This window comes from Dermacentor variabilis, chromosome 5 (assembly GCF_050947875.1).
Source record: "Dermacentor variabilis isolate Ectoservices chromosome 5, ASM5094787v1, whole genome shotgun sequence".
NCBI lineage: Eukaryota > Metazoa > Arthropoda > Arachnida > Ixodida > Ixodidae > Dermacentor > Dermacentor variabilis.
Genome location: NC_134572.1, coordinates 43,154,727 through 43,178,555, shown reverse-complemented (window position 1 = coordinate 43,178,555; position 23,829 = coordinate 43,154,727). Strand labels below are relative to the sequence as shown.

Genomic DNA, 23,829 nt, shown 5'->3' with positions numbered 1-23,829 from the left:
ATACAACAGAAAAAGAAAGTATTTGATTTTAGGTGGATTATTAGAAGAAAGCAGACAGCAACAACGCTCTCGCTGAAATTTACATATTTTCTGATTTATACTTGTAAGAACTTATCTTCGCCCAAAGCAATCAAGAAGAAAGGCTAAATTGTACGAACTAGAAAACGAGCAAGCAAAGAAGCAGTACTTTGGCCTAGGCCCGACGATCGTTGGGAGCCTCTGTATACGTACACGACCTCAAAAAACGGCGACGAATATTTTTGTTGCTGATGAAGATCCGCGTTTTTGGATTGCAACAATTAGAGAACCTTGCAATGACATTCGCAATATATTGGTGCTAACACGAACGACTTAGCTGACAACAGTTTAAAAATTGACACAAAAATAGGCCGATGATCGGTACAGAAAAAAGTTCCGCAGACAACGCCACTCTTTAGGAACACCAATTTTTTACAGATTTTCCAGCAAAAACCTGGGATAACGTGAGCGTCACCATTGACAGAGCGTACGTGTCCCCATGATTTCAAGAGAGCAAGATTTCCATGAAATGCAAAGATCGCTCACACCACGCATGCGCATGTCTAGTAAGAACGCGTACAACAGATTCCGCAACTCCACTCTGTACTATATGATTCTTAAGACTTCTCTCGACGCCACGATGCCGCTGACCTCCACCCCGGCTCTTCTGCCTCCTATAGAAAACCATCAGAGCAAACAACGATCTCTAGAGAAGCCTGACGCAACCGATACTATCGGTGATTCGATGAGTATCCACTAGCGCAAACAGTTTGCAGAGACCAGTTTCTTGCCGACCCCCCTCTTTCCCCGCAACCACTGGAACCATTCGACCTTACTCTTCTATAACGATAATCGCCCTTAACTCGTCGCGCGGCAAAAGTAAAAGTTAGCAAGCTGTCAGATGCGTTATAACCACGCACACACCAAACTCGTTATCGCAAGAAGCCTCACCCCCTTTCGCGTCGTTTTCTAACTATATAGCGAAGGCATCTTGTTCAACGCTCAAGATGTAAAGCCAGTACCTGTCTTTCATTGTATTCGAGCGGTTCGCTCAGCGGTAAGTTCAATGAACGAGAGTAGGCAAAGCAAAGCAGCAACGCGAGTGACCTCAGCGGCAATGCCAGCGAACACGCGCGCGCGCGCGCTAATCAACCTACTCCACTTTTACCGCGCCGACAAAACCGTTCACAGCAGTGTTACGTACCGCGCGCGCCGTTGTTGTGGACGTGTCAAAAGTGCCCGCTCCGCTTTGATTTCTTTCCTTTTGTTTCTGCACGCCTCGCACGCGCGCTCAGCGTGGCGTGATAAAATATAAGGACGTTCGGGGCAGCGGAGCATGCGCTGGCGCGGTCTAGTTGTGCGCAGCGCTACGAAATCTGCGGTCTGTAGTATAACAACGTGGACGGCCAGCAAGCCGCATATATATATATATATATATATATATATATATATATGTGTGTGTGTGTGTGTGTGTGTGTGTGTGTGTGTGTGTGTGTGTGTGTGTGTGTGTGTGTGTGTGTGTGTGTGTGTGTGTGTGTGTGTGTGGTGTGTACAAACAAAGAGAGATCTCATGAGAAGCCAACAGGCAATAACACCAAGGGCAGCATAGGGAACATAATTTGTAGTTTTTAATTGAAGTACACAAATGATCAATAAATGAAATGAAAGTGGATGACAACTGGCCCCAGGTGGGATACGAACCCACATCTTCGCATTACGCTTGCGATGGTCTGACATATCGAGTGCTATATATATATATATATATATATATATATATCGTAAGTAGCCAACAAACGAAGGCCGGCAAGCTTCCAAGTTGGCTCCTTCAAAAAATGAATGGTGCTGATGAACGCTGTAACTGGATCCGTGAGAACCGGAGCAGCGATAATGCACAGAAGTGTACACATGCTGTCGGCTGCTGAACGGGCAGAAGGGTTGTAGCATCCCCGGCGCTGCACTGAACTGAGACTCAGAAGAGATGCACGGCGCGGGCCGCATGCTGTAACTGCAATGCGCTTCATTTGCATTCAGCCGGGCACGCCGCCTGCACGGTGCGTCGTCCGAGTCTACGCGGACATGGATGGGAGGTACGATATAAACACACTCACGACGGGACTTATCTGGGACGATCTTCACACCAGCCCGCTACTCTACCACAGCAGTACATTCTACGGCAGATGCGGGCGTGCTCGCTGTTTTCTTGTTCTTTTCTTTAGTTCTCATCACATTCGTGTTTTCCGCGTTGCGTTTTTATCTTCTTTTGAGCGTTCGTTATATTATTTTTCTGCGTCCTCGTGACCAAGAGGAAAACTAGCCGCATCTCGACGAACTCCTACATATTCCTCGCAGTTGCGCTGCTTCAGTAAAGGGGAGACGCGCAGCGTCATAATGGTCTATTCGCAGAGTTGCGAACAAGGCTATGCAGATACGTTCATTCGTTAGGGTAAACAGGTTTCAGAGAGAGAGAGAGAGAGAGAGAGAAAGAGAGAGGGAGAAAGAGAGAAAGAGAGGGAGATGAATAAGAAGGAGCAAGGTTAATACGACTGCATAAGGAGGATACGTAATACAAGGCTAATGAAAGGAGCGCACCCGGGTAATGTGCGAGGTTCTGACGACCAATATGAACACTCAGAAGGGAAATGAATCCGTCACAGAAGCGGCACAGCTTAATTTCAATGAGCAATCTTACAGAGCGAGATTTATTATGCAGAAAAGCTGACAAATCGACATTCGAAGTTTTCACCTCGTACTTAGTATTATGAAGAGAAACGGGAGTAAGAGAGAGAGAGAAAATTGTCAAAAGAAAAATCTGATTTTGGTCTTCAGAGAAAAATAAATCCCTTAGAGGTTGAATCTGTAACTTCGTTTATAGGAAGTTGCGAACGTTTTCGTTCCGACGAACAAGATTTTTTTCTTTTTTGTTACATTCTTCACCATACAAAACCAACGAATTTACAGCTTGTTCTGTTTAACTGTTTAACAAACGATTTCCGCTTACCAAAATTCCAACGTATTCATTAATTGACTACGAGTGCAGCCCTTCACTGAGATTCACTTTCCCTCCATCCTTGGTGAAATCGGGGGCCGGGTGGGCATTGAAAAGTGAACGACACTTCCAACTAAACAAGTGCTTTGTTTCAAGAACGTGACATTAAAGGATGAGAGAGAGAGAGAGGTTAATTTTATTTATTTCATTTCAGCATCAGACGAAAACAGCCTGATGCAGGTACAGAAGCTAAAGGCTGATGGAGCCTGACGAGGCCTCTGACCCTAAACAGTCTACAGCGGTTACAGATACAACACAAATCTTAGAAACAAAGGAAATAAAGTAAAAAAAACGCAGCATTTGACACCTGTACACAAACGTATTGCGTATACTGTTGCACACAAATGACACATAACAAATAATACATAATAGGACGCTAAGCAATTTACTTGAATAAGTCAGCACAAACAGCTGTTGTACAAAAACATACAAATGAAATATAATTGTCAGTGAAACTGAATAATGTTGCTTGAAACGACACAAAAGTAAGATAAGAGCAATTGCTAGAGTCATTTTGTGTTATATAGAATTTTATGTATCCTTTGTCAGAAGACAGTAAAATATGAAAAACACTTCAATTTTGGCTATAGTTAAATTGGCAAGATAACAATAGCTCCCTAAGTTGGCTTTTAAGTGCTTTTAATTTGCATTCAAAGTTTAGCTCACCTTCAAATTTGTTTAAGATCGCAGGTATTTGATACGCCATTGTTTGCCTTCCATAATTTGTTCGGATTTTTGGTGTTCGGTGTTTTCGGTGCCTCAAAAGGTATTCAGCGTTTTCAGAGTCCATAATTCCGTATAGTTTCTTCTGATGGATTACTTGCAGCGCTTTTAAATAATATAACTGGTCTGCCTTTAGGATGCCGTATTTCTTAAACAGAGGAGCGGTTCTTAAGTCCTGTGCATTACCACAATAAGATTCAAAACAGCGCAGAATTTTCTTCTGCAAAGTAATAAGTTTAGTATAATTGTATTGCGTAGTAGTGCCCCGAACCATTAAGCCATAGGTTAATTTGGAATAAAAAAGTGAATAATAAATGTTCTTTTTTATTTTGGCCAGAGCGGTATGAGCGCAGATATCCTGTATATACATCCAACTGTAGGGGCAAGATCTACACTTATGTTTCTAACGTGCACTGACCAGCTCAAGTCTTCCTGAAACCAAACCCCGAGAAATTTCTGTGTCTGAACTTGTTTTATAAGGGTGTTTTCAAATTTCACGTTAAGTTTGTCGTGTAGAGGTTTGGTGGGAGGACGAAATATGACATATGTTGTTTTTGAGGCATTTAATCTTAACTTGTTTCTGCTTAACCAGTTTGAAAGATGCACAAGGTAGTCATTTACAGAGGATTCAAGTGTCAGTAGGTTATGCGAAGAGAAAAAGACATTGGTATCATCAGCATACATTATGGTTTCAGCAGAACTATCAATTTTGACAATGTCATTGATATAGACAAGAAATAGTAATGGGCCCAATATTGATCCTTGTGGTACTCCTTGTTTTAGCTTCGCGAGTGTTGATAACGCATCATTAATTTTCACTAACTGATGACGATCATTCAGATAACCATCTAGAAGATCTAGTACAATACCTCGGACACCGTATCTTGATAATTTCTTAAGTAACAAATCGAACTGTATGGAATGAAAAGCTTTCTGAATGTCTAAAAACAAACCTAGTGTATATTTTCTACATTCCATGTTCAGACGCACGTCCGGTTTGCTACCCTGCACTGGGGGAAGGGTGTAGGGACGAAAAGAGAGAGAGAGAGAGAGAGAGAGAGGAGAGAGAGAGCACAGTTTCGCCCACATATGAAGGTTCGTGCCGAGTCTGCACATGGTTGCCAAGACTTGACTTGAGGTATTTCAACAACGCTTTCGCGGCTTTCTGTGTCATCGACGCGTACGGCCATGGTCCAAGAATCTTCATTTCCGAAAAAGGTGTACAGTCCAGCTGGTTCAATGCTGTCCGGAGAGCTTCAGGCTCGGCGTCGTACTGGGGACAGAGACATAGGATGTGTTCAATCGTTTCTCTGATTCCACAAGAGTCGCACGTGGGCGTACCCCCTATTTCTATGCAGAACGAGTGGGCGTTCGTAACAATATAGAGCGGCACAATACTGTCGCCTCAGAGCGGGAAACTTTTGATGGCACTTGTAGCTGTACGGATGGATCAAGCCTATGAAGATGACACTTCGGGAGGTTGGGAGAAGGCCAGTATATGTGTGTCATAGCTTTAGCCACGACACGAAGCCTTCTTGGAGCGTGGATTCTGGATAAGGCGATAGGAACTGGTCGAGCTTCCAGATGGGCAGATCGGGCGGCTTCGTCGGCAAGGTCATTACCAGCAATGCTGGTATGTCCATGTAGCCACTGGAATATAATTTCATACCCTTTAGTCTCTTATTTCGTACGTCAGCTGCTGATGAATCTTGTGATATAGAGCAAAATTCAGACTCTGAAGTGCTGCCTTCGAGTTGCAAAAGATTACCCATTTCTGAGGTGTCCCTTGCAAGACGATGAAATGCTTCTCACATACTGACGCACATCGCTATCATCGGGTTTTCCACGCTGCGATTGAATGCATAAACAAACAGCAACGATAAATCAGTTTACATTCGCGGTATGTTCCCGCAACACTCATTTCGATTTACTTCGGAGCAAAAGGTTAGCTTTTAAGAAAATGAAGCATAACCTTGATTCTTTTTGAATTTCACAGCCGCATCAAAATACCAGGGACGCCCACTGTGAGGTCACGAACTTTCACAGATTTCATCGGCATTTGAGCCGGTTTTGGGCGGTAAGTGTCCTGAAAAAGCCGCTAGCTCGAGTCATTTTAGTTCATCTAAAATGCAACTCTATGTTTGTTTATCAAGAAACAGTTGACTGGTACAGGAAGTTCGAGATACTGTCGCAACACGTCTTTCGATGTTGAATTCTTTCTGCCATACAGTAATATTTTGGTATTATGTGGATGTAATTTTGCGCATCGAGTGCAAGTGTAAGAAAAACGATATCGAGCTTGACATTCTCTCTTATGTCACCTAACCGCAACCCTGTATAAACCTTTACCTCGAAAACAACATAAACAGATGAGATTTCGCTGCTGGGATTGAGTTTGCGGATTCGATCCCGACCGTGGCGGGCGCCTTTCGAGTAGGACGAAATGAAAAAGCGTTCGTGTACATATATGCCGGCGCAGGTTAAAGAGACCAAGGTGGTAGAAATCTTCCCCTAGTCCGCTACTGCAGTGTGCATGCCTCATGGTCAGATTGTGGTTTTGGCACGTAAAACCTAAGAACCTAAATTAATGATTTTAAACGCGTTGCATATGCGGCGTCGATGCATGTTTGGTTCGGTAGAGAATGGTTGCTATGTGTCGGTGGATCAAAATGTACTGAGTTCGGTTCACGGCTTTATCAGAGCTTCGTTTCGTACACTGGTGACCAGTGACGAAGGGTGTCTGCCTAGCTAGACTTTGCGATATATGCAAGACCCTCGAGGCTGCATGCGAGAAAGAGAGAAGGACAAAGCCTTTTATTGAAAAGCAGAGAGCTTAGCCGGCGTATATTCGCCAAGATGCTGCTCTGCAGAAAATGGGACGGAGGTACAGAAAGGCCCTAGCAGTAGGTGGGCAGATGAACCGAAAATAAATAAAGAGGTACATGTGTTGTGATCTTATCGGCATAGTAAGTGCCCTACACGATGAAGGCTGATAATCTTGCAATCCTGACGTGTAAAAAAAAAAATGACGACATGAAGTGGGATAGCCAGAGTTTAGGGAGCAAACTTGATGTGCCAATATATAAAACTTGTATGCGACCTCAACTTCAGCTGACATCTACGTAATGTTGAGCAGGCTTGGTTAGGTAGAGAATGGTTGCTATGAATGATATAAGTGTTCTGCAGTGAACGGTTAACGTTTTTACGACGTGTGTCCTATGGGTCTTTGTGTTTGTGCGTATATATATATACGAGTAGTAAGTATAGAATATCTAATTGAATATTGAATAGTCAAACTTCGACGCACGTACGTATTTACAGCACGAATGTTTGTGTCTGTACAATTAGGCTACTCAACAATAGACCATATTCACACTGTCAATCAAGTGATAGAGAAATGTGCAGAATATAACCAACCCTTATATATAGCTTTCATTGATTACGAGAAAGCGTTTGATTCAGTCGAAACCTCAGCAGTCATGGAGGCATTACGGAATCAGGGTGTAGATGAGCCATATGTAAACATACTGGAAGATATCTATAGCGGCTCCACAGCCACCGTAGTCCTCCACAAAGAAAGTAACAAAATCCCTATAAAGAAAGGCGTCAGACAGGGAGATACGATATCTCCAATGCTATTCACAGCATGTTTACAGGAGGTATTCAGAGGCCTGGAGTGGGAAGAATTGGGGATAAAAGTTGATGGAGAATACCTTAGCAACTTGCGATTCGCTGATGATATTGCCTTTCTCAGTAACTCAGGAGACCAATTGCAATGCATGCTCACTGACCTGGAGAGGCAAAGCAGAAGGGTGGGTCTGAAAATTAATTTGCAGAAAACTAAAGTATTGTTTAACAGTCTCGGAAGAGAACAGCAGTTTACGATAGGTAGCGAAGCACTGGAAGTGGTAAGGGAATACATCTACTTAGGGCAGGTAGTGACCACGGATCCGGATCATGAGACTGAAATAACCAGAAGAATAAGAATGGGCTGGGGTGCGTTTGGCAGGCATTCTCAAATCATGAACAGCAGGTTGCCACTATCCCTCAAAAGGAAAGTGTATAACAGCTGTGTGTTACCAGTACTCACATATGGGGCAGAAACCTGGAGGCTTACGAAAAGGGTTCTGCTGAAATTGAGGACGACGCAACGAGCTATGGAAAGAAGAATGATGGGTGTAACGTTAAGGGATAAGAAAAGAGCAGATTGGGTGAGGCAACAAACGCGGGTAAACGACATCTTAGTTGAAATCAAGAAAAAGAAATGGGCATGGGCAGGACATGTAATGAGGAGGGAAGATAACCGATGGTCATTAAGGGTTACGGACTGGATTCCAAGGGAAGGGAAGCGTAGCAGGGGGCGGCAGAAAGTTAGGTGGGCGGATGAAATTAAGATGTTTGCAGGGACAACATGGCCACAATTAGTACATGACCGAGGTAGTTGGAGAAGTATGGGAGAGGCCTTTGCCCTGCAGTGGGCGTAACTAGGCTGATGATGATGATGATGATGATGATGATGATGAATTAGGTGCCACGCCTGTATTGACTAGTCTACCAAAAACAGCTATCCTGGACAAGTAATCAGCTTTAAACACCAAATCACTAATTGTTATTAAAAAGCTGCACGAATATCCTAACATCTTAGAGCCTGGTTCCAAGAATTCTTCTTTCCAAGAATTCATGGGTGCTGCATGCAATGGAGCTTTACAAAAATGTTAAATAAATGGTTGCCGAAAAACGATCCGAAGATGTGGGGGAAAAAACAAGCTTTATTAAGGACTTGTGTGCCGTAAACGCATGTAAAAGAGCTCGTTGCAAGAAAACCATCACTGTTCGCAGCATGAAATATAAAAGATGCTCAATAATTAGGCAGCCAAGAACACTAAATGACAGACAAGCAGAACTCGCAGGATGTCATGTAGGCTTCCGCCTCGAAACCGAAGGCAAAACTTGCATTATCCATTTTGTTCCTGCGTTCCTTCGAAAACGTATGTGGTTGTTTCAATTCCAATAATTTGCGATAATTAGTTTAGTGGACGGATAGCAGTAAGCAGAGATTAACAGTCGATGACTGCGAAACATTTGGTTAGTTTAACATATAAGAAAATAAATGATACTTTCTTTTCTAATTGAGGTACTAATAATTTGAATATAATATTCGATTCACATTCAAAACACCATCACCTATATACCCATCCAGTTTTATATAATAAAATAAGGGGAAAAGAAAGTGCTTACAAGGGCAGTCGGAAAAATGGGCAATAAAAGGCAACACGAAAAAAATTATGCGGATCCCACGCACTGTGGGGATCGATGTAAGCGAAGCTTTCTGCGCTGTTTGCTGTGGTTGACGATAATTATTCATTAACTGCTTTCCCGCAGAAGTAATGGCCGTCTCACAGAGTAATTTAAATCAAGGGTTAGAATTCTGCTACCTTGACGAGTTCGGCCTATTTTTATGTAACGACCACCTGGCCGTTCTCGTGGACCGATCACGAAGAAAGTGCAGTCTCAAAAATGCGGGCCGATGTGCCACTGGAGCCGCTGCATATGTATACTCCTGCGGCCACTAGACATCACAACAGCAATAAACGACAGATCCGTAGTGACATGTGCGCAATACAGGGGAACAAAGCGAAAAGACGAAGGACAAGAAGGGGAATACACACATAATAATAATAATAATAATAATAATAATAATAATAATAATAATAATAATAATAATAATAATAATAATAATAATAATAATAATAATAATAATAATAATAATAATAATATCATCATCAGCCTGGTTGATGATGAGGAACACACACAAGCGCTGCCCTTCTTGTCCTTCGTCTTTTCGCGCTGTTCCCCTGTAGAGTATGTAACGACTAGCCCAAGCCGCCACGGTGTTGCTGTTTATTTCATCTACGCAACGATTCGCGTTTCGTTGATGTCAATTGCAGTTGACACTGCTTTATTTTCGACGTAAATCAATTATTATGTATGCTGCAATTATTTCAGCCGACTGAGAGAATTGATTCGTGCGTACGGATCCTTTATTCAAAATCAAGATGCCAGCGCGTAGATATTTAAAAAAAGAATAATAATAAATCGACTTCAGCCCCACGTGTCGAGCGTTCTCGTGTTCCGCGAAAGAGGACAGATAACGGCCAGATCCGTTACACAAAACTAGGTTGAACTTGACAAGAATGCTTCGCCTTAAATCAAAAATTTATGTGGCGCTGCGCTGTATCAATTGTCGAGGCCAGATAACTAGAATCCACTTCAAAGACAAGGTGCCTTGGTCAAGCTTTTCGATATTCATCCGATATGGGTTCCGGTAGTCTATGTAAGTTGGACACTCAATTACAAGATGAACGCTAAAGACTCCACGGCGACAACCAAGAATGTGAGACTTTTAAAAGCAGAGCTGGAACCAGCGCTTAAGCAAACGAACAATTAAAGAGAACAAGGAGGGGGAGAGGAGAGATGTAAACATTAGTGCGCGTCCACCGGGTCGAGTGATATATCGACAAGACGACGCAGAAGTTTTCTTATACCGCAAAGGTTACCTCACGAGACACGCACTCGTGTATCCGTTTCTGTAACGTCGTTGTGCGTCGACAATTCAGGACATCACGACACTGGCCGCGGTGCTCACGGTGCGCTGTCGGCCGGAACGACAAATACAAGGGCTTGTAAAACAATGAGGCCGCGCCGACAGCAAATAAATAACACAGCATCGCTGCTACGGTCGCATCTTGCCGAACCGCTACATCACCACCCCCTTCTGAGCGTGTTCACCTCTTTGCGCGGCCTCCTCCTGACAATGTTAGGTACGGTTGGATACGGTTTTCTGATTACGCCTAGCTCCGTGACGCGGCGGCAAACTGGGAAACGATACCGGTCAGTCAGATAAAATCTACAAACTCCTCCAACCGCTAAACCGACCCTCGAATCGCGCGTTCCAGTCCAAAACTGAAGCGTCGCTAGTCTCACCGGCACAGCGCACGGCTATTGGACGCGTTAGCACGCCTCTACACTATTCCAGATCGCCGTTCAAAAATTGGTCACGCTCGATGTTGTTTTCTGCGCTCAGGTGACACGGACGATTTTAAAACACGGACGTTACCAAGCCTATAGTGTGAGGTTCAGTGAGTAGACCGTTCACATACCACTACATAGCACGTACCTTTTCCATTCATTCATTCATTCATTCATTCATTCATTCATTCATTCATTCATTCACTGGATTTTTAACATAACCTCAAAAATATGCACAAAGCGTGTGAGTGAACGACAAAATAAACTGTAATATTCGCTCTCGCTGAATCTCATCTCACTTGGAGGACAATGTATATACTAGCAATTAGTTGTCACTGTTAGTACATGAAATGTCGTTATTGGCGCTGCTATACCTAACGAAGTATGCCATCGTTGCCCCGGGAACCTTTCTATACTTGCGTACAAGAACAGTCAGGCATTTAACATTGGACATGCCTTGGCGGTGATGCGCGGGCTGTACTTAATGCCTGTTAGGAGGAAGTTGGCCGTAGTTTTTTTTTTTAATGCGGCCAACAAAACTGCCCAAGCGTTACACTAGAATGACCTAATCGCTTCTCTAATTAGAGGAGGAGGGGCAGTGGGGGGTTATACATGCTCCGACTCAATTCGGTCCACTTCCAACGCCACTGCGATTATCGATGTGGTGAAGCTGGAGTCACGAACTATCGCCACATCGTTCATACACCGTGCTACTTAACTCATTTCCTCGTGAGCGGAAGGGCATATGGTATCCTCGCTCCCATAGGCCTCGCTTTGTTCGAAACAACCAAGCAACCCTTGTTCCTGCAGGGCGTCCCGCTTCCGGTAATTCGCTCCGTGACTTGTCCTTCTTTCTTCTTTCCTCCTTTGGTTGCTTCCGATGATATATTGGCTAACTCTGGCGGACACGATTCGAATCGAACATGCGGCAAGCGCAAGAAGGAGCAAAAAAAAAAAAACATGGCCAGAAAAAAAAAAGAGATAGCACAGAGAAAAGGCGCACCTCCGTTCATGAAGCTATAGCACGCGGAGAATAGCGGATTGGCACGCTCAACACACAGGCCTAGCGTTTCTTCTTCTTTTCCCTCAACCTCTCCTGCTGTGTGCGGCAGCAAGCCACCGCATCTCAGGGTTAGCGGGTCACGGGAGAAAATTTTTCTGCGCGGCCTCTTGGAGACCCTTGGACCTACCTGCCAGGCTCGCGGATTGAGGCCCGGCAGATAAGCGGGACCGGATCCGTTTTGGAGCGGACGCCACTTTGTGACACTGCTGACCCCGTACGTCGTCGGGCGGCCGCCTATCCGGCCCTGCCCGCCAAATGTACATGGACGCGGAACATGCGCGTGGTCCCACACTGGATGTGTCGGGTGCAGATTACAGCCACTCGTCGCTGCTACCTGCGCTGCAAGGAGCGAGCGCCGGGAACGTGCGCCACAGCGGGCGTTGGTCGCGACTAACTTTCTAATCTCAGCCTGCGTGCGCAACATATGTGGCTTGTAGTCGCAGAAAGTGCGGAGGACGCGAGCGTAGATATTAAGGAGAGAAACTAAAGTAGGCCTACGCTCTCACGTGCGAGGCAGCGTGTCAGCGCAGCACACGTGACCAGAATAGAGAATGGATTTTGCTCGAGATCTGAGCGTCGTGCGACGAACTGAAGGGTCGTGGGTTACGGGGTCTCCGAGGGTTGCGAAAGAGCACGGTTCTGTATTTCTTTCGTTACTTCGATACGTTATCTTTGTTTTGGTTGGACGAGCAGAAGGTAAAGTTACATATATGTATACATATATGTGTACACACACAATCGCACCCGAATATATCGAACCTACATGTAACGAATTATTGTGTACATTGAACAGCTGCCAAACTCTCCCTCAGTATCTTTATATAACAAGTTTATTTTATATATTGAATTACCTATAATATCGACATTTTTGTGATCTCCTTCAGGTTCGATATAGCCGTGTTCGTCTCTCTCTCTCTCTCTCTCTCTCTCTCTATATATATATATATATATATATATATATATATATATATATATATATATATATATATATATATATATATATATATGAATGGATGGATGGATGGATGGATGGATGATGTTATGAGCATCCCCTTTGGAACGGGGCGGTGGGTTGCGCCAGCAAGCTCTTGCTATTATACTGCCTAATGTCCTACCTAGGTTTAAAAAAAAAACACTATGAACTCCCACAACCAAATTTTCAGACCCCCTATTGCGATCCCCTATTGCGGGATGCGCGGAGGCGAGCGCCATCTGGTGGTGTTGCAAGAAAACCAGCGGCACGCGCGGCAACACGATCGCAGCAGCGCCCAAAAAGTCGGGAGACGAAGCGAAGAAAGCTTCGCTTTAAAACAACTGGCTGCAGTTGGGGCACGAACCCACGTCTTCGCATTACGCGTCTGATGCTCTTACTTTCTATTTATTTTCTGGAGTATCTATGTTTATCTACTAGAATTAAACCTGGGAGTGTTAGCCAGCGCACACATCACGGCCTTGGCGGCGGTTGTGGAACACCCTTCTTTGTCGGAAGTGTCACGTGTACGTGATCTTTTTGGGTGACGGAAACTGTTTAATAAACCCACACTTATAAAAATCAGGCCCTCGGTTTCCTTTCTTGTAGAAAGAAACTTCTGCGAAGCGGCGCTGTACGTTGAGTATATAGTAATTTTACCCGGTTTTGTTAAAGAAGTCGATATTTATTATGCACCCTGTTCGCATATATACTATGTGCAGTGAAAAAAAAAGAAGGGATAAAAGAAAAGCGCGATCCGAGCTACCGTTTCTCTATGATACCAGAAATAAATGGAAGGAATAAAATGCCAATCCACGCTGTTCATTCACCTACAGTGGGTGTGTAGTAGGTTAGTTTAGCCAAAGCGCGGCATTGGCGTGAGATTTAGGCGCTCGTTTTTAGCGGTCGGTCCTGTGTCTTCCGCCAGGTATGCCTCTATTTTTTCTTCTGCGGTGGTGGGCGATGGAGGGTGGTGAGAGTAGTATAAAAGGATATATATATCCTTATATATACAGGTTATATATATATATATATAGAGAGAGAGAGAGAGAGTATAATTATAATTCTGCTCTAGGGTCCTATGGCTTTAACCACAACTGACTCGCTTAGAGCGTTTGCCCGTTGGCTGATGTTCAAGCGCCTGCCACTCACAATATCAATAGGCGTTTTAGCCACAGCGATCTCGGATATCATGAGGCATTGTCTGCCACGGCCACTGATGCAGGGACCAATAGGAAAATATTGTCATGCAGCGGGACTCGAACCGCTTACCTGGTGGCCTCCACAGATGCATAGACGCGTCGAATTCCTGCAGGACAAACAAGATGAGAGTCAACAAGAAAACTTCACAACTGATATAAATTAGTATAGCTGATCTTGCAGTCAATCTAGTAGACAAATGCAATTTGCTAGTAGAATACTTTGGAATCTATAGTAACCATACTTTTTTTTTTTTCACATCTCATTGCGGCCTGTGGAATATACATTGACCAAGCCAAGGATTGGGTGCCATCCCAAAAGAGAATTGCGCTGTGAGTATAGAAAAACAGAAAGAAATAATTGAAAAAGAAAAGGGGGGCTGGGTAATCGAAGACGCTAGACCTTCATGCAAATTCCAGAAAAAGGACAGAAAGGAAAAACCTCCGGTTCACGGGGGTTCTCATGCATATGCAAGCAGCGCGAGGAGATATCCCGGCAGCATCGGCAACTGAGACCGCGTGCCGTTATGGAGCGTTTCAGGAACCTTCATGGCTGTAGAATAATCACGTTACTTGGCCGCCATGTGTGGCTAAGCCTAATCCTGGAAGGTCACAGAGCGCCCGCATCAAGCGAGCATGACAGGTATAATTATGCAAACAAGCGCAAGGGCGATCGTCAAATGGCACGATACAGTGGTTGTATTTTATTGCGAAACATTATTGGCATCGATCCTCCAGTTTCTTATTGCGTCGGGTCGAGTAAATATGGTTTATTTCCGACTGACCTAGTAGTACTGTGCGCGGATCTCTATTCTGCTTTATCAAACATTAAGTCACGACATAAAACCTGCACATAAAATGCCCACTATATCTCTAAAGCACACAGATATCCTATAGTGGAATAAGCGCATAATATTTAACGGCTTTGTTGAGTTTCTTGAATTTCTTATTATTGGACTTGTCGGGACATTGGGTATGTTCCACTGGCCATGTCCCCATTCTCGGTCAATCCTCCGGAATTGGCGGGTGTCACTGTGACATAAATGGTATAGAATGCTTAAATGTATTTTAATGTTTTATCTTACATATTTGTGCATGTAGGCTTCTCATCGCTATTCTTCGCTCGACAAGCAGCATACATAGTCCTCCTGACATCGCTTCGTCAACGTCTTGCACAGTGCACAAACACCTGTTTTAACATCACTTGCAAACGACATTTTGCATAAACGTAACCATTGCATGGGATTAAATTTCTGCCCTGCGCGGCGCATAGAAATTGCTTGAGGTTATAAGTTGCATAGTAGTAAAATAGCGCTGTGCGTTTGCTGTTCTTCCTCTATCCACCTGGTACTTGCGGTACACATTTTGGACGTCTTCAAGATCACATGCCAGCAAGCCGAAGCACAACTCTGGCCGACAGTTGTATACATTGCATTTATTTGGATAGTATTTAATTAACCGCTTCCCTCGAGTGCTGTTGTAGCTTTATTGCTTTCTTCCAATAACCTTGCCCGCAACTCGTATCCCGCTATGTGCGCGTTTGTAACCATCTATATCAGTTGCATTGCGAATACCTAAAGGAGGGGAAACGGGCAACAAACAGAAGTAACCAAACAAGAGCTCGCCCACGCATACGCACTGAGCACATACGCATATACTGAACGCGTTCTATAGCGCCGCCTCCTAGTGGACTTTTACCTGACTTTGGATTTGATAAGACGATGAAGGTCCTACGCCAGTACAAAAAAAAAAAAATTGAGATACAATGCACATGCTGGAATGTATTTGAAGCTGAGCTTTCACTCAGCGGTTAACGAAATGGTATAAGTTCTCCTATTTTATTTCCAGCGGATTTGGCGTGAACTGGCGCGCAATGGCTCTCCTGTACCCGTGCTATAATAAGCTAGATCCACAGACACAAGAAATGTGGACAAAGGCAAGCGATTGTCTTTGTCCGCTTTTCTTCTGTCTGTGTTTTTATTTCGCTAAGTTACTAGGAAAAATCTTGTATAGGTTTGCATTAATTTCTTCTCATTTAATTTAAGTGCACCGGGCCACTTCTTGGCCACTGCCCCTTGTGGGTATGTGCCATAACATAAAAATCGTAATCATCATCAACATGCGGCAATCGCTTCAAAGAACTGTTGTCATTGACAAGTTCTGTCACTGTTCTATAGTGAATCCTCGCCAGAATGTGTGCACAAGGAGGAGGGCGCTCAGACCAAACATAGTTTAAAGTATACGTACTCGATAGCGTAATTTGGTTTCCACACGTGGACGAATTCACGAGTGATACGTCATTTTGTCACCGATGTTGTTCCAAAGTAATAATGCGACTATCTAGTGCGGCTTTGTGTTTGGTTTTGGTTCCACTCTAAGGATGTTGACGGAGCACAGAGCTCGAGAAAAAAGAAAAAGAAAAGGTCAGCCACAAAGTTGCACACACCCGACAATGTAATATACACTAACCTCTCTTGGTTGGGTTCCACCCGGCAAAGAGCGCGTGTACGTGTGCTCTGCCCTTCGTACGCAACGTTGTCTGCACAATTGCGTTTCCTGCTTGTGGCCGCCCACACTTGCTCCAGTTCGACTGCGCCTTCTTTACAACAACGTTACCGGAATCTTCCGTCGTCGTGTATTATTTGGGCAAGCCACACGCAGAACGTGTTTCCACCCAGAGTGAGCAACCTGCTTCTATTGTGTGCCCAGTTGTAGGTTTGTTTTCCATATGTGTGCGTGCATATTCAGGGCGCATGCGCGGCACATTAGGCGGGGTGGACGCGACTGACGTAGGCGGAGCGCAATCTTCTGACCCCTGAGAGGTGAAGTCACGCGACCTTGATCCAGTTTCGTGAATTCCCTGTCGCACTGACAGGAGCTTGGACGATCACAGCGGCTTCCAAAAGACGCGCGCGCCCTGGCCCGCGATGTCTTGGCGTGTGCAAAAAGTAAATACGCACGCCCCTGACCTTGGCAACATGTGCGCGCGTCGAAAGACTGCGTGTACACGCGGAGTGCGGCCACGCGCCATTACGTCGTGATGATTAGTTCCGGCATGAATCTGCGCGCGCACACCTAGTTCCTGGAAGTTCTTTATTCGAACTGTCTTCCCAAGCTTGCGCGCCAATCTAGTACGCTTTGAGTCCCACCTCATGCCTCCTCGGTTTCAGTCAAAGAGACACTTATTATTTCAGAGGAATAACCTTCGTAAGTAGATAGATGACATGCGGGCATTTATTCTGCACAATTATGCGTCTTCACAACGAAATTGATACTGCACGCGCTAAAGAAAAAAGGCCTGTCGTACAAGTACATAAAAAAAAAACGGATAAACGAAGAATAACATAATGAAGAACAAGAAGAAATAAGGAAATACCGCTACCTGTTGTTGCCAAGGTTTTTGCACGAAATAATGCGGCAACGCTTGTAGCTGAAAGCAGGAATAGGGAAATAACAAAACCAAACAACATTCATTCCTGTGTGCTCTTACAAGCCGTGTAACCGGACACTGGGTCCACAGGAGTCTCGTTTAAATGTTCATTTTACCTAAACGTAGACTGTTGCTACAGAAAACGATGTTGACTCCTGGTACGGACAGCCGGTACGGACCCGAACCATTGCTAGCTGCTCATGCGTAGACGCTAGCTGCCGATATCTAACTTTGTCAATGATCGCTGCACGGACAATGTTATGCCTCAGCAAAAGTTTCTGCCGCCTAATACAGACGTTGTTCTTTCGTTTACAAATGGCTTGGCCCCCAGCAACCACTGGCGAACACGTCGCTTTCGCTCACTTGCACCCACTCAGCCACGAAATTCACTTGGAATATCTCATTCCATTCCTGCATTTGTCAAACGAGAAATTGTGGCAAGACGCTTTCGTCCTAACAATCTTTTTTATGTTCTCATCAATAAGTTCATCATCGATAAGATCCAAATTTTAATTTCATGCGCAACTAGCAGTGTAGTGTTCATATTTGCAGAAGCCGAGAACTGGGCTTGTCAACTGTAGCCAAAAAGGAACCGAAGCCCTGCCCAAGCTATCTCCTGAACATCCTCCATCACACACGTACTCGCCGGAATATCCTCCTCTGACATGACGCTCGCATTGCAGTGTCCGCAGTCACAGAGAACATTTCTAGAAGGTATTGATGAAACGCGGATGCATATACGCATCAAAATCCTAGAATATTTCATAATATAAAGGATCCTTGATAATTAGAGTCGTGTAATATTGATAGGGCTATACATTTACAGTCAGCGCAAGAAAACACAGCTAGTAAGAAGGTGCAGCACGGTCTTCTGTTCCCCATTTTCTTGCACTGATATACAATTTGGTACCTACCTTCCTCGAACCTACACGCAAAGGCAAGGGAGTTTTCTGCACATACACCTCAGGCAGCCTGAGACGCCAAGGGGCTCCCAGAGCTTCCGAATGACCGAAAGGGCATCGTCTGCTGTGCCCAAATCAACGATCGGTTAACTGCTGCACGCAGAGGCCACTTGCTGCACGTGCTGCGCCGTAAAGACGATGCCAATCAGTTTCGGAGCGTAGAAGTTGGGGCATTTGCTACGGTTCGCCCCGCTTTTCTTAGCTGTCTTCGTACTGGACGCAGCTGCAGTGGCACCGACCATTCAGCAACGTGCACGGGGGCCGTCACGAGAATTATGTTGAAAACCGCGACTGCATCCCCCGAGCCAGTGCGCAGAGAAATGACAAAGCACGCGCGGGAAGTGTGTTTCGTGGAAGTGAGGCCGTGGGGGCGGCGGGTCCTTAATTTAGTGTGGAATGGAATGCCGCTGGAGACGTTCCGTTGAAAAAAAAGCCACTTTCCGTTGGAAAGCGGCTTTTTCAACACATGTAGGGTGCCTCTATGTAGCACGCCGCTACATCGAGGCACCGTAAATCCGTGTTGCTACAGAGGGCCACCTACAGGCAACTATTTGCTCAAGTAGGCATGACACATTAACCAGCAGCGAGTGACCGAAAACGCACGCGAGGTTTGACGAGATCAGTGTTGCTCCCGTAGAGGCGGGGGAAAGCGGACACATTCAAAGAATGTACGCTTTTTTGTTGCGGCTGTTTGACCGAGCCAGACCGAGCCCTCAAAAACGGTCGCCCGGGATGAGAGGGGAGGTTGTCTGGGCGCAGCCCGTCCGGGTGCTTTGCTGCGGAAATAAACACTGTCGTGCACCACGTCCTAGCTCTTCCTTTGCGTTGCCAACGTGCACTCAGACCTTCGAAGGTCGCCATATCGGACCACCGTCACTATACACAACGAACATTGATTCCTAACTGGCGCACGCCTCGCCAACGATGTTTACTGACTTCACAATCATACATCGACCCCATGATAGACTGCAGTGGCACTTTCGCCAGGATCTTGAACGTACGTAACATCTGTTTCCTTCTATACAATGGGCACAATTATTTCCCTGCAACTCACCGCCCATCGCTATGCAGCACCTTCTAATGGCATTGTTATGGAAATCGAAAAAAAGGACGAAGAAAGCAGATTTCTCTCTCTGGATAGCTCAGCACATCCAGCTGTAAGTTCATCCCGCTGGAACATCTTGATTTGCGATATGGCTCCGACCGAGTTAGGCAAAGCAAGAAGCATTACTGACCCTGCCATCGTCCAGTTATAGCCTGACAGCTTCTGAATCTTGAAAATCACATTCCGAATGAGGCCGAATCCGAAAACGCTCGTGTAGTGCTTAGATTTAAGTGCACGTTAAAGAACTTCGGGGACTCAAAAGGGCTCCGAGGCCGTCCACTACTGCGTCCCTAAATGCTGATCGCGCAAGCGTCGGGACTCAAAACCCCATCAATTCATTCAAGTAATCCGCCGTATCATTACCGGCGGCTGTCCTCTGGCTTCACGCAAGAGCCGGCCCGTGTTTTGTCTCGCACGCTATCGGCCTTAAGCACACACGGCTCATCGTACGCTCCCGGGTATTTACGCGTCGCTGCCACGCAGACAACCTTGAACTTGGCATCGCTGCCGAGGCAATTGCCGACTACACCGCCCAGCGAGCGCGTAGGTAGAGGAGGCCGTCGGCCGTATCTAGAGCGGAGAGGCCGCGCGCTCGTGTGGTCGTCCGCCGAGAAGGAAAGTGGTCGCCGCGGCGCTGCCTTCTCCGCGTGTGCCCGTGTCTTAGCACACCGGCTGCCAGCGGTTTTCTAGTGCGGAACCGGAACAGTAGCCGCTGCCACTGTTCGCCCGCGCTGCCGGCGCCTTTGTCCGGCGCTCGCGCGTCAGTGCACGGGCGGCTCTGCAGCGTGCGTAGACGATCTCGCGTTTGCATAGACGGACGTGCCAGGAAACGAGGCGGCACGCGGGCGCGTCCGTTTGGCACGTGCGGCACCGTGAGAAGCGTGGGCACGGAGCGCGGGTCCCCCTGCTGGGACGTGCGTGGAGCGCTTCCGGCATGGCGGATGCTCCGAAAGATTCGAACATCTACCAGAGAAGCGGCTGCAGGGGCTCCTGACAGTGAGGCGCATCTACGTGACCGACACATACAAGTCATGATGTGGACGTTACCGATTCGCGAAGTGAAAAAAAAAGTTTTGGCAAGTCTGTGGTGCCACTTCTCGATGACCGACATATGCGATGGCAGAAGGTCACTTTTTGTATTAATTTTTGTCTAGATTCGATGGCGTAGGCCATGTCTATAAATGAAGACAGTGTCAGACATATATGGAATATAAGAAGGGAACGCGGAGGGCAAATTCGTTTTTTAGAATGTTCCTACTTGTTGTTCTCCTTGCACTGTAGCTGGCCGTTCCGTCCCCATTTGTGCCACGAACTTACAGGTTTAGGAAGCAGACGTTCGGAGTCTTGTCTGGAACACAAAATCCAATAAACCTCTTGTTATTCTTGTGGTGGCATGCTATAGAACTAACTCAACGTTCAACTTCGATCCGTGAAATTTATTTCGCACCATCCTATACTGTACCGCAGAAGTTGCGCGTTCGCTACCTCTTTCACACGACCTGATTTATTTGTATAGGCGGAACAAGGCAAATGCAAATGAGAACACCCATTTGCGTGTGTATATGAATGCGTGTGCGTTGAGCACGCAAGCATTGAACGGCACGGTTCACGGAGTACAGTGGGAAAGTGGCGAACTAGGAGAGGAGGTCTTTGTCCTACAGTATAGTGAACCTATAGGCTGAAGACGACGACGTAAAAATAGAAGTTTCCATCGTCATTTAATATCCGTAGGCTACATTTTTCCTGTTCTCCCTGCGATACTTAGTACTTATGGAAACACAAATGAGCATACAATTGCAGTTTTGTTTGGCTCACGCGGAACATTCTGAGCTGGCAGGCCCCGTTACGAATTCAGGTTTAATTGCTACGATCGTGACACAGAGACGACCAGCACAGGCTGTTCCTTTTACGCGCGTGCAACGCACGTGTATTGAGTGAGAAAGAGAGAGAGAGAGAGCAAGCAGTTGAGCAGTAGCGCTATTATGCGTGGGAATGGACAAAAGTTCAAAGCAAAACTTTCAACAGCAAAGCTTCGCCAGGTGTACCAGCTATTCTATTCCATCGGGGCACCGCGGCTTGCACGAAGCATGCTTCGGCAGATTGATTTAGATAGCTCAGTGGTCGTCCATTATTACTCCGTGCAACACATACAAACCGGCGTCGTTTCAACCCACGAATATACACATATGGCAAGCAGAGAGACGTGTGTTTACCTCCTGACTGCCTCTGTTCCTCCATTGCCCGTAACGTCTCAGCGGCGACCGCTTGACAGCATACAGGAGGCCGCAGAACGCGACGCCATACCATCTCTTGCATCGCAAACGTTCACGGGCTATACGGCCATATTGACCACAAAGTATGGGCGTACTCATCGTTGGCGCACACAGTGGACCGTGCACGCTCGAGCGTGACTCGATCAATTGTGAACCGAGCTAGGCCACTTGCCTGCCTGCACGCCCGTTCTAAGGGGTCAGTGCGTACGGAACTCCTCAAGAACGAGTGCGCTCGGGAAACGATAACACAGTAGCTGCCAACGGCACTGAATACCGCTATTGGCGCGTCTTTAAGTGAGTATACCTTAAAAATGTGGAATAAGTGCCATGCGCTCCATTTTGTAGCGGCGCATTTTCTTTCCCGCTCTTATCAGCCGTCGCACCGAGTTGGCGACTGCGGTGATAACGGCGTTGCAGTGATGCCTTAGACAATGGCGAAATGTGCTAGAGAATGAAAAATAAAGCGCACCGTTGAAAAATGCAGTTACTGGTGTTCTTGTAAGAGGGCCCGCATTTTGATGTAATCTTCCTGGCGCACTGTATTTCTAGAGCAATAGCAAACAAGCATTGCTGTACGATTGTTGCCGTAGGCGCGTTTGACTAACCACGCGTGGCTATCATTGTTTGCTAAGTTGTCGCATTAGCACGCTCGTCTCGTGAGTATCGAGTGTCGTAGGAGCAGACGGAATGCGTGAAATTGCCAACGTCACGTTTCAGTTACCGTCGACTTAATTTTCCTGCGGAGATATGCACAAGGATGTATCGTCGAGACTACAAATTTCCTGCGACCTTTAAGCGCGTATACCTGATCCGTTACTTCGCAGCAGAAATCTATAATCATGATTGTTTTCAGTTTGATTTTTGTTTCTTTGTTGCCACTGAATGGCACCGAATGGTCAGTTACGCAAGTGGGGCCGGTGCCACGCGAGAAAATAAAGGAGGGCGAAAAGAATGAGCGAGGGATTTAATAGTGTTAGATGATCTTGGATTGCGTAGACACAGGTACAGCAAAAGTTATATGCCATCATTTGCCGCCAGGCAGTGCTGTCATTGCGAATTTTGTTCACATCTGTGCGTCTGTCGGATCAGATTTTTTAGGAGTATTTCGTTCTAATGTTTTGGTATTAAGATTGATACTTCATACTCTCTTCCTGAATAAAATTATAACAAAGAGTGCGCTTCTATACTGCGCCATGTGGAGATACGATTATAAAGGTAAAACTCATCGGTACAGTTATATCAACAAATAATGATGTGTATGCAATACGGTGCTATCACCTTGTTTTCATAGGTCTAAGCGCGCCGGCTTCTAACTCATTTGACCACCATCGTATTCACTTCATCGCTTTCTCACCACAGCCGAATTTCTTGACAGATTCTCCATGGTACGTATTTAATATACAATAATAATATGTATAATATATGTAGTAAGATGTGTTTAGGTTGCCTCCAAAATGCTTACATTATTGTTCACTCTTAGCGCCATTTATTTGAGACAGTCGGCACAGGCAGTGCCGTAACCGTCTTATGAGTAAATATTGAGAAATCATAAAGTTAAGAAATGCAAGCAAATATCCAGAAATTCGTCATTATCTTGGAGCCAACCTTACAGATCCGCACAGCACGCCGTGTCCTCTTTCCGTTAGTCCTGCGTCCGCGTGCGCGACGTGTTTTCCCCGCCGAAGGGTGAACGACACAGCGTGCAGGTCGCACTGACCGACTTCCACGCACTCTCCTCCCTCTAAGTTTGCGGTCGTAATCCGCGGAGAAAGCCCACACAGCTGGGTCACCAAACTCGCCACTGGGGTTTCCCCACTATATACAGAATGGCACCGACCAGTTCCTTTCCAGACGTCCCCCAAAACCGTCCCCCTTCCTTGTCCGCGTTCTCTGGAATGGATAAAGTGAAAGAGTAACGCCGTTAACGTGCCTCTAGTGTGGACAGCAACTGATTCCATCTGACCAGTACAAGAGGAACTGTAACGCTATACTTACCCTCTGTAGAAGGGGG

The 23,829-nt window shown here is 45.8% G+C and overlaps 1 protein-coding gene across 1 annotated transcript in view; it reads right to left on the bottom strand.

The window, feature by feature from the left end:
* LOC142582487 (isatin hydrolase-like) overlaps nt 1-23,829 on the bottom strand; it is a 233,887-nt gene that overhangs the window by 177,315 nt on the left and 32,743 nt on the right. The window contains exon 2 of the mRNA XM_075692272.1: nt 14,122-14,158. The gene's annotated coding sequence lies outside the window, so the exon portion shown is untranslated. The remainder of the gene's footprint in view (nt 1-14,121; nt 14,159-23,829) is intronic.